This window comes from Sceloporus undulatus, chromosome 1 (assembly GCF_019175285.1).
Source record: "Sceloporus undulatus isolate JIND9_A2432 ecotype Alabama chromosome 1, SceUnd_v1.1, whole genome shotgun sequence".
Lineage (NCBI taxonomy): Eukaryota > Metazoa > Chordata > Lepidosauria > Squamata > Phrynosomatidae > Sceloporus > Sceloporus undulatus.
The window spans coordinates 371,797,409-371,809,731 of NC_056522.1; the positions used below are offsets into that span (position 1 = coordinate 371,797,409).

The window sequence follows — 12,323 nt, forward strand, 5'->3', positions numbered from 1 at the left end:
GGAGACAAATTTTCACCTTCAATCAAGCTGGTTATGTGCAGTCTCCCAGGGCTTTTGGAGATGCTCATCTCTACAAGTGGGAAAGACAAATACATCCACCAGCAACTCCTGGTGAACAACAAGGAGTCCCAATCATTCTCTTTCTACACAGGAGATTCACTAATGAATGCCAGGTGCTATAAGCTATATTTCATAGGAAGGAACTAGCAAAACCATCTCTGAGTCTTCCTTGCCTAAGAAACCCTTATGAAATTCATAGGGTTGCCATAAAGTGCCGCTCTGATAACCTTGGCTGAAGAGCGGGGTATAAATAAATAAGAATTAAGCATTATTATTATAAAGTCAACAGACAACTTGAAGGCACATACACACACAACAAACGAGAGTATACCACCATTCAAAGCAGTCTATGCTCCGGCTGAACAGACCTTACACATAAGAAGTTCTGCTTAATGTGTAGGTGGAATCTCTTTTCTTGTAACTTGAATTCACTGGTCTGTGCTGTAGTCTCTGTAGTGAAAATGCACTAGTTTGAGAAGTATTTCACCAGGAGCCCTGAAGGCTCAACAGGTCACCAGCCCATTCCACTATTTCACAGAACATCTGGTGAGCTCAATTTGGTTTACTGGATAGACCGGATTCCCAGGATAATCTACAAGCAAGTTCTAAAGATAGTCAAAACTTTAAAGATATGTATTACTATAGCAATGTACAGACAGAAAATTACTCATTGTATCAGCTAATAAAATGTTCATGGAAAATGCAAATGTATCTGAGAAAGTCACTGCCTTTTATGTTGAACATATTCTGGATGGAAGGAAGGGGCAAACTACAACTCTTCAATTTAGTGGATCAAAGTGTAAACAATGTTGTAAACAATGTTATTCTTTTCTCTGATTACAACACTTGAAAACCCAGCATGTTTCCACACTGTAGAATTATTGTCTTCATTCATTCATTTTAAATCCCACCTTTCTTACAGCAGCGAACTCAAGGCAGCTCACAGTGAAAAACCAAAAACATGGAAGTAAAAAGTTAACACACAATTAAACCATCATCACATTAAAGCACCATCAAATTTTAAAATGTATAAAGTCGTTTTTATAATATTTAAAAAATACACCATACACACCCCATGCAAGGCTCCCTGAAACCAATTAATCATGAAAAGCCTATTTGAATAAAAAGGTCTTTGTCTGGTACCAAAAGGACAACTGAGGTCCAAAACACAGTGCAGAAATAATCCAGTTGGAGACCACTTTAACCGCCCTGGCTCAGAACTAGGGAATTCTGGGAACTATAGTTCTATGAGACATTTAACCTTCTCTGTCAGAGCGCTGGTGCCACAATTAACTACAATTCCCAGGATTCCCTAGCACTGAGCCAGGGTAGTTAAAGCAGTCTCAAACTGGATTATTTCTGCAGTGTGTTTTGGACCTGAGAGGGGGCCAGCCTAGCCTCCCATGGAAGGAAATTCTATGACTGAGAGCATCCACTAAGAAAAGTCTCTTCTGTGTCCTCACTGGACAGGCTTGTACTAGAGAGACTACAAGAAAGCCCTACCTCTAGGATCTTAAGGCTGGTAGATTTGTATAGGGAGATATGAACTTTCAGACACTTTGGACCTATAGGACTCTATAGGTCATAAGCAGTACTTTGAGCGATGCCCAAAACAAACTGGCATCTGTTTCAATACCATCTTAACTGTGATGGCTCCATCCTATGGACTCCTGGGTTTGAAACAAGATGCTGTACTTTGCATTCTCTAATGTGCTCACAAACTACAGTATTAGAATTAGAAGAGAATTCTTCATGTCTCACAGGAAGAACCCATGGCAAATAAAGTGGTGTTAAAGCACTATGATTGAATATGATTGAATAGGTTGAATACACAACATGACACCATAGTGGTGCAACAGATGACATAGTCTGAGATTCACTTGTGCAACATCTAGCTTTAAATTTCCATCCAGCTGTGGAGCCAAGTCTCACCAAACCCACAGGACTGCAGGCAGTATAAATGAAATGTCACCAAGAGTAAAAATGGGCAAATCTGTTTCCAGTAACTCTAGTGTCTTTTAATCTACAATTTTATTTTGTTCCAGTTCTCTATTAAACTGTGGGGGAGGGGTTCTTCCCAAATCTCCCTCGATTATCCGATCTTCGATAATCCGACATTCCGGATTATCCAACATCGCTGCTCAGTGATTTCTTTACATTTTCAGAGGACTGTTTATACATTACAATGTTATTACTGTAACATTTCTGCAACGTTACTTTTACTGCTACTGCAATAAAACTTCAATATGTTTGTAATTCATAGTGATTTCAAGGCTTTTCTTGGACCCTCCAGATTATCCAACATTTTCAGCTATCCAACTATCAGCCCGCCCGTTTATGTCGGATAATTGAGACTCTACTGTATTTAAATGTGTGTTTTCATATGCTTCTCCCAAGAACTGTCTCATAAAATTTAGAGAAGTGTAAAACCCAGTGGACCGGCATGTTCAATTCTACATTTAAGATATTTGTAGATCAAGTCATTCTGCATAAATTCACACAATTCATATTTCTCCAGCATCCCTGACAGAGCTTGGAAAAAGTCACTTTTTTGGACTCCATGGATGTAGGAGGAAGAGTCCCGAAAAGTAACTCTTCCAAACTTTGCTGACCAGGAGAAGCCAGAGAAAAACAGACACAGCTGTATTTGCCCCTTTGGGCATTTCTCCTTTTCATCACTTGTTTATGGAAATGTTTGCTCTAGAACTTGTCTACTATTATAGAGACAATCATAATGTAGTAACTATCCCAACATTTCATTCTGTGCTGGCACTATAAAAGGAAACCACATGAAAGCAAGTCTCTCGGAGACTGTTAAGGGAAACTGGTTACCATATTCATATTCATATTCATACACATACACAAACCCCAACCAACCCTTCCTTTACTCTTTATTCCCCAGTGTTTGCAAACATGACTGCTAGGGTGTGTTTTAGCATGCCACCCGCACCACACCACTCCAAAGAAACTCTCAGAAAAGCACCTGGTCCTGGGCACAAAAGGCTGACTCACCTGCTTCACATTCATTACCTTTTCAAAACAAGGGATGCAAGGACACAATGTACTTCTCAAAGGCGAAATGGCTTTCCAGCATCACCCAGGGCAGCTGCACATACAAAATCACTTCCAGGAAAGAAAGGCTTCCCAATGCCAAGTTAGGGTGTGAGGAAGAAAACATCCCTTTTTGCTATGTGGGGTTCCTGAGCTATCCTGACTCGCAAACGGGAGGCTCCTCTATGATATTTGGCCAATGAGAGGTACAGCCAACATTTATTTATATTTTTTTAATATTTATATCTCATCTTGTGTTATAAGACCTCAGGGTGTCATGTAATAAAAATCAGCTTAAAAACACAAGAGTAATTTATGTTTTTAATTTAACATCATTTAAACTCACTCAAAAGATATGATACATTTTGACAAGTTAAAACAAGACAATTAAAATCAGTTAAAAGAGTTTGAAACACTGTTAAGCCATGACATAGATCTGGATAAAATCAACTGAGCTTTAATAAAAAGCCATGTTTTTAGTTGGCACCAGAATTACATGAGCATTGGTGCCACTGGGCTGCTTAGGAGAAGGTACAGTTGGACCGTCATATCTATGGATTCTGCATCTACGGATTCAACCATCCATGGCTTGAAAATATTTTTTTTTAAATATGTGAAAACAATGAATCTTGATTATGCCATTTTATATAAGGGACACCCTTTTAGTACATCACTGGATATAATGGGATCCATAATGCATCAGTGGATTTTCTTCAGGTCCAGAAAGACTTGTCTCTCCCCCCCCCCCTTTTTTTTTTTTTTTTTTTTTTTTTTTATACTATTTTTTAGGTTTGAGATGGGGGGGGGTTGAGAAGGGGGTTTTTTTTTTCTTTTGACTTGTTCTTATTCTATTAATTGTTATGTATTTTGCTTTGTTAACTTTACTGTTGCTATAATTAAAATGTATTTTTGTTGCAATTTGAACCTGTGTTGGGAGACTGGGAAAGGGGTTGATTATGAATTCATTGGATTGTAATGCTTTTATTTTCTTTGTTGATTGCTGTTATATTTGTTAAATTTGTATTGTAAAATTGCTATTGTATTTGTTAAATTTGCTTGATTACTATTGTGTCTGTATTTGTATCTTATTGTAATTTTTATATTGTATTTCCCCACTGCTGTTAGCCGCCCGGATTCCCCGTGATTGGGCGGGATACAAATAAATTATATTATTATTATTTATTATTTTAGTATCCATGGGGAATCCTAGAACCAAACCCCAGTGGATATCAAGGGGCTACTGTATTCCACAGCTAGAGTGCCACAGCAGAGAAGGCCTTCTTCTACATCCTCCCCAAAATATTGGTGTCACTGGTGGGACACAAGGGCAGCTCTTCCTTGTGAACCTCATAGAGGCGCCACAGAAAGAAGCTCCATTTTGGAGCTTCTTTTTTGCTCCGCGCGGGAGCCGCGCGGTGTGGCTGCTGCAGCTCCCGCACGGAGCAAACGGCGGCGGCGGCGGACCGCTGCAAAGCGGCGGTTTGTAACCCGCCTTAGTCTACAGCAAAAGTCAGCTAAAGACAAAGGGAGGGGGAAGTGGGAGGAAGAAAGAGAAACTGGGACACTTTAAAAGCAGCTAAAATAGTGGGATTACAGAGGATTACAATTGGGAGCACATGTTAGAATCTCTTGTGCCAAACCAGGAGAACTGAAGGCCTTCATCTTACACTGAAAAACATTATTGCAAAGCAGTGGCAGGTGGGTTCCAACATGTGCCCTGCCACTTCACACACAGAAATTGTGAAACCATGCGTAGTATGTGCACGCCTAGAACAAGCCCCAGGCCAGAATCCTCTACAGCCATCTTACCCAAAGTGGTAAGCCATGGAAGCATTGGTAGCTGGTCTGTGCCAAGTTTCTAGGGGAAAAGGAAACCGCTGCAGCCAATAAGCACAAATATGATGGCAGGGCTGTACTAAAACAAATAACAGTAGTTGCCCATAGGGAAACCCTACTTGCCCACAGAGAAACCCTATTTGCCCATATGGAACTATTGGAGAAGACTTGCCCATAGGGAAACAATGGGAAATACTTGCCCATAGAAAAGGAATACTAGCTCATGGGGGAATACAAGGGAATACTTGCCCATAGGAAAACATTGACGAGTACTTGCCGATAGAAAAACATAGAGGAATGCTTGTTCCTAGGGAAACATTAGCAAATACTTGCCCATAGAAGAACATTGGGGAATATTTTCCCATAGAAGAACATAGATGGATATAGGTAAATACTTGTCCACAGAGAAACATCTGCAGGTATGGTTTCCCTATGGGCAAGTACTGTCATTTGTTTTAGTATGTCCCATGATAGCAGTCCCTGGCACATGAGGCAGGTAGGGAGAACCCTGCTGGTCAACCATATCGGAAAGCCTGAGAAACATTGTTCTACAACATGCAAACCTTCCACTGTAGACTTTCAGCAGTGACCTGGCCTAAAATCTGAAGTGGAAAGAAGATTCCCTAAAGGCAGGAATTCTGGAAAAAGAAAGGGGAATTGTAGGCAAAGTTATGGATTGCAGGCAAAGTATCAATGAAAATCAGCAGGTAGATCAGTCTTATGAAAGTTTTTTTTTAATGGCAAAGGGAGCATTAAATATAGGAATTGGGAGAAAGCCTGATAGCGAAACTGTTTTAAATTTGTAAGACAGATTTGCCCATAGTCTCCAAAGCCGAAGCACTGCACTTTGAGAACTGTGACAGTAGACCCACTTCAATATATCTTTTAAAGATGCATTTGTAATAAACTACGATTTGCAAGCTTGCATTTCCCCTTAATGTCTCATTCATCTTTTTTATATGTATACCTACAACAAAGTAGGGAAGGGGGGAACCTAGGCAAGTAGAAACACATGTACAATTTTCCCTAAGAAAAGAACAAGACTTCCTTTGCTAGATCACACTTGAGATATCAGTCAGGCTACATTAGCAGAGAATGTTCCTGGTTGTTAAGTTTTATGTCTGTGTTCAATGGCATCGCCTTATATGGGCCTCTTTACTTGGAATCCCTCTCCAAAATACAAATCAAACAGTGAATGGATATATGCCAGTTATAATTATGACAAATAGTCAGAGGGTCATGAACTAAACAATACAGTCTATAAGGTTCCATTTGTTGTTGCTTAAAAAGACAAAAAAATGCCTCACTTCTACCCATCATTAATACTTGAGTATGCATTTGGAAGCTCTCTTGGGAAATAATGCCAGCTTCTTTTTTTCCAAACATGAGTCTCATGGCACCATAAAGACTGACATATTTAGTATGGCAAAAGTGTTTTTGAGGTCTAAAGCCATAAAAAAAGTCTTGCAGCACCTTTAAGACTAATTGAAAAATAGAAGTTGGGAGCATGAGCTTCGGTAGAGTGAAAAGTAGAGTGATGAATCTGGTAGAGTGGGAAGTCCAGGGACCAATCTACAGGTCAGTCCCTGGGCTTTCCAAGCCACTAAATGCATCTGAGGAAGTAGGCTAAAGTTTATGAAGGCTCATACAGGTCTGTCCCTGGGCTTTCCCTATCTGTCCCTATAAATCTACCCCTGGGCTTTCCACTCCACCAAATGCATCTGAGGAATTAGATTCAAGTATGTAAAACCTCATGTTCTCAATTTCTTTCTTTCAGTTAGTCTCAAAAGATGCTGCAAGACCGCTTTGCATACTGATTTGCCAGACTAACACAGTTATGTCTTTGCATTAAAAAATCTGTTAGTCTTTAGAGCAGCAAAGGGTTCTTTGATGCTTTTGCTACAACTGACTAACACAGCTGCTACTCAGTTGCAAATGGCCACTTTTGCCAAGACAATTGACATGCACATGCACCCCTTACACAGGGGTCACATTTCTGTTAGCATTATTTTTTTTTCAAAATGTCATTGAGTTTCCATTTTGGCTTTACGGATTTGGCTTTGGCAACTGTGCTAACAACTGAGTTTGAGGGCCAACTTGTCATTTGGCAAATGCAGTGGAAAAGCCAGGATAACTCCTAGGGTGATTGCAAGGTCTCAAAAATCCTCAGAGCTCTGTGTCTCATTTTCAAGGACACAAGAACCAAAGTGGCATCTACAGGAGACAACATGCTGGGCTTCGGCCAAAGAGATCCAAGTCCAAATCCCCATCCAACAGGGAAATTCACCCCAAAACTCTTGGAAGGAGGCCATGATAAAAAAAGTAATCAATAAAAACAATGGCTGCCAAAAACAGGGAGGAAATGCTTGCTTCTAACTTTATGTAGCTCCCCCCCCCCACATGCACATACACATAAAGAGAGTTATGTGCATTTCAGTTTGCAGTATCAGTTTTCTAAGAAGAAGAAAAGAGGCCATTGGAATGAAGGTAGAAAAGACCAGTACATCCAGGGTTGCCATAGCGCCGGACCTCAAAACCGGGGAAATGTAGGACAAAATTTTCAAATGTAGGACACACAAACCTGTGTCCTACATTTGAAAATCTTTCCTTACATTTCCCCTGGCGATCGCGGCTGGGAGCGGAGGCCAAGCGGCAAGGGAAAGCCTCCACTTAAGGAGGCTTTCCCTCCCCGCCTGGGCCCCGGGCCTCACCGTGATCGGAGGCCAGGATCGGGGCCTCTCCTCCTTCCTGGCCCCGCTGGGACCAGGAGGAGGGGGCAGGCCAGCGCGATCGCCCGGCCTCACCTCGTTCCTGGCCCCGGCTGGGCCAGAAGGAGGGGAGCAGGCCGGCGGCGATCGCTGTGACCTCCCCTCGTTCCTGGCCCCAGTGGAGGCCAGGAAGGAGGGAGGAGGCTGCAGGGAGGCGGGGAGGTTGGTGCGGCTGCGCCCAAGAGGCGCCGCCTCCCTGCAGCCCTACTCTGCCCCAGGCGCTGCCCTCCTTTTCCTCCGCGCGACCATGCGCGGGGGAGGAGGAGGAGGGCAGCGAGGCCCCAGGGTTGCCTTGCAACCCCGCTGCAACCGGGCTTTTCCCGGTTTTTGGCTGCACCCGTGCCGTGACCGGGCAGGTGCAGCCAAAACCAGGAAAAACCCGGTTGCAGCCGGGTTATGGCAAGCCTAAGTACATCATGGGCTGAATTGAGTTTCTTTAAAAGTCATTACATCTCTTGTTAGCTTACTCTACTTCTCTTCAGCTTAATCTCAAGACACATTTATTTCTTCGTTGTGATTTTTCAGAATGTCTACAAAGAGAAACACTGTCTCCTAGTCTGCCATTAAATGACATTATCCTCTCAAAGGACAAAATTTGCTGAGAAGGCTCTCAAAAGGGGTTTGCCATTATTTGTGGAACTACAGCAGCCTCCCTCAACATGGTGCCTTGTAAATGTGTTGGACTGAAACTTCAATCCTCGCCAATCTGTATGGATAGGGTTGTAGTCTAACACATCTGTAGGACAGAAAAGTGGGGAAGACCAAGTTACTGTCCCTTTCCAGATTGCAGCGTTATAACAATCTGATGCCACTTTAATTGCTATAGTTGCATTTTACAGAAACCTGGGATTTATAGTTTGATGAGGCACTAGAGCTCTCTGGAAGAGAATGCTAAATACGATGCTCCAAATCCAAGGACACCATAGGATTTTCATGAATCTCCAAACTACAAATTCCGGGATTCCACAGGATGAAGCCATAGCAGTTAAAGTGGTACTACAGTGTTGTAACCATGTACAGTCAGCCCTTCCCATTTGTGGCTTTAACTTTTGCAGATTTGATGATTTGATGATTTGATTAATATGTTCTCTCTAGGATTCTCTAGATCCTGCAGCATGACTCTATTATTTAGTTATTATTATTTTATTGGTTAACCTTTGCCAAAAATCACACCAGAGGACCTATAGATTCCTAGAGAGAACACTTCTCTAGACATGTGTAGGTCCTCCAACGCAATTCTATGGTCAGCTTCCAGTAGATGCTGAACAGAGTTGCCCTAAAGGACCTAGAGATTCCTAGTGTTTTCCAGGTTTTAAAAAAAAAGCGTGTTTTATTATTTGCGGTTTTTTCCACTTTCACAGGTGTCCTGTGTCCCTAACCCTAGCAAATGTGGAGGATCAACTGTAGCATGAAATGTCAACATACTATATCCAAATGGTGTCACTGCAGTTTCTTCAGCACCCCACAAGAAAATTCTGTGCCGTAGCCAGGAACATAAGCTGACACAAAAGGCAACTCCCAGCCTCAGTGAAGAGTTAGTTATCAAGGAAAAGCATTTTGTGAAAACTCAAGTGGGCAGCTATGGATGAACTGACCTCTTTCCTTGGAGCTCAGATTCCTCATCTTCTAAAAGGCATCCAAAAGGAGGAGTAAGTGGCAAATACTGGAGTGGAGGGGAGAGGACCTCAACTGGACAAAATCTAAGCAATATCGGTGTAGGTTATTTGAAGAGCAGTGTTGAATATCCCCCCCCCCCCGCTTTTGAGGTCTTCAGGGAGGGGGCACATTTTTTCAGAAACAAGAAAGGGCTTTCTTGGTGGTCACTCCCAGGCTCTGGTCTCCCCTAGAGAGGGAGACTAGGCTGGCTCCCAATCCCCACATTGTCTTTCCACTGGCAGACAAAGATAGATTTTATGGGCCTTTGAACACTTATTATTAATTATTATTATTAAACTTTATTTCTAAAGCGCTGTAATTATACTTACAATGCTTGTTTTTAAATGACAGGGGTGCTCTGTTTTCACTGTATTTTTACTGTACTGTATTTTAAGTATTTAATATTTTTTTATTTAACTAGAAACTGTCTTTAAAGTTTTTAAAGATTTTGTACAAATGTTTGTTTATGTATGAGTATAAATGAGATTTGTGTGAAAAGTTTAATAAAAAATATGTATATAAAAAAATTAACCAGAGAATGTGGTCCCTCCACATTCGCTGGGGTTAGGGGTGAGAGACCCCTGTGAATGTGGAAAATATCCAGATCCTCCAGTGCAACTCTGTGGTCTACATCTGCCAGAAGCTGATCATAAACTCATGCTGGAGGACCTACAAATGTCTAGATAAGACTTTTCTATAGGAACTTCTAGATTCTCCAGCACAACTCTATGGTCAGCTTCCAGCAGGATTGCGCTGGAAGACTTAGAGATTCCTAGAGAGAATATGTATGATGACAGATCTTGTAGCACCTTTGAGACTAAATGAAAGAAAGAAGGTGGCAGCATGAGCTTTTTCATAGACTTCGGTCTACTTCTTCAGATGTAAAGGTGTTACAAGATCTCTCTACATACTGATTCTGCAGACTAACACAGCTATATCTTTGAATTCTAAAGGAAATATATTGATCAAATCTGCAAATAATCAAATCCACAAAACTCAAAGATGCAAATGTGGAGGGCCAACTGTATTCACTTTCTATCCCTTATCCCATTCCTTCCTTTTCACTTTACCCTCATTTTGGTTTATGTAAACTACTGTTAGGGACTTTGTCTGAAACAGAAAACTGTGGTTTAATGACAGTTTACATTTCAAGATCTTAAACCAATTTCAAACTGTGGTTTGAGATCCTACCCAATCAAACTAGGCATTAAATCAGTGTTTTCAGTCTGGACCTTTATAACTAACAGAAGTTCAACTAAACCAAGATGGAAGTGCTGAAAAAAGGTTGAGGGGAAATGCAAGGAGTGTGTACATAATTCTGTTGCTCATTCCCAGCTGCTAAATTACAGTTTGGCATTAGGAACAGTAAATGTGAACTAGTGCCACAGCTTGCATACTGACTTCAAAGCGTCACTGCATAACTAAAACAGATACTGGGGTTCAGGAAAGTGCATGGAATCACACATCTACATTTTGAAGTTTATATATACATATTATGCATCCTTGAGCAAGCATCTGTTTCCTCAACTGCGCCATATTTATAAGATGGAGACAAAAACGAGAAACAGAAAAGACTATTAAACGTTGACTGTATCCTATGTTACACAAGTAGAAAGAGTGCAAAAGCTATTGTTGTTCTATCAGTGCTTGCACAAACATAAGCACAACAACTTGTATAACTTAATACAAGCAGGTTCTAACCAAATAAATTCATAACGAGTTGTGCAAAGGTTGGGCAACCCCCTTTTGGGGCAACAATCTGCTCTAAAGCACTGGTTCTCAAATGGTGGGGGGGGGGGGGGGGGGGGGGGGGGGGGCACAAAACTTGGAGGCTCGGATCCCTCTTGTTCCCAAACTTTTTTATGTGTAAAATTTAAACATAAATAAAACTGTTCTAATTTGAACAATATTATAAAAATGTTAAAATATTATTATACATGAATGCACAAATGAAAATATACACACTATTTTTTTCATATACTATATCAAGGGGTGCACAGCATCAGCATGTAAATGTAAAGAGGATTCACAAGGATAAAAGTTTTAGTTAGTATCACTATACTAACAGAATCAGAGAATTGAATCTGCTACTTGTGCAAGGTAGAAAATTAGATTCCCACACGCAGCAGAAGCTTTGCACTAGTGGAGCAATACAGCTGTATACAACTCAGTTTTAACTAAGCATTTGAACACTCCTAAAAGATACGGCAACTGCTAGGCATTACTATTATCCTACTTAAAGTGCACATGCTTAAATGTCAAGGCAAAGAAGTTGTTAATCCATTGAAATATGTGGTATATGGAGTTATCATAAGTACCTGCTGAAGTCAAGATTTTTGCTGCCTGTGTTCTTCATGACAAACAAGTTATGATATATGGTCTCAACAACAGTTAACAAATTTAATCTACCCTGTGCTTTGTTTTAAGAATTCTGAATGACAGACACTGGGACATGCTTTTTGTAAACACATTAATTATGGCCATATGCAGTTCCTCCTTTTATCCAAAAGTAGAAATTGCAGGGTCATTAAATATGAATAAATCACTGCAGAATGCAGAGGCACTGCACCATATCGATGAAAGCATCATTAAATTTTCAGTAATAACTACTTCCAAGTTTTCTTTTTCTTTTAAAAGTGAAGCAAAGTAATGGCCATGGTTTATTTCTTTATTCTTCCAGTTCAGCACTTTCTCATTTTTCCCCACCAAATATTTCTGGACTTTCCAAAGGAAAACAACATTAAACCAAATGAATTTAACTGGGCAGAAACTGCTCTGTCTAAACCAGAATTTGGCAACATTACTTTTTAAAGTGCAGTTTCCAGAATCTCCCAGCAGGGACATAGCCGGGGGGGAGGGGGGGGGGGGGGTCCAGACCCCCCTCCCGTTAAATACAGTGAATGGTGTGTGCTGCTGCGCTGCCCCACCCAAGCCCCATTTTAATGGTGGCAC

General features: G+C 41.0%; 1 protein-coding gene across 2 annotated transcripts in view; it reads right to left on the bottom strand.

Moving 5' to 3' along the window:
- MNAT1 (MNAT1 component of CDK activating kinase) overlaps positions 1-12,323 on the bottom strand; it is a 184,401-nt gene that overhangs the window by 150,228 nt on the left and 21,850 nt on the right. The gene's annotated exons all lie outside the window — the stretch shown is intronic.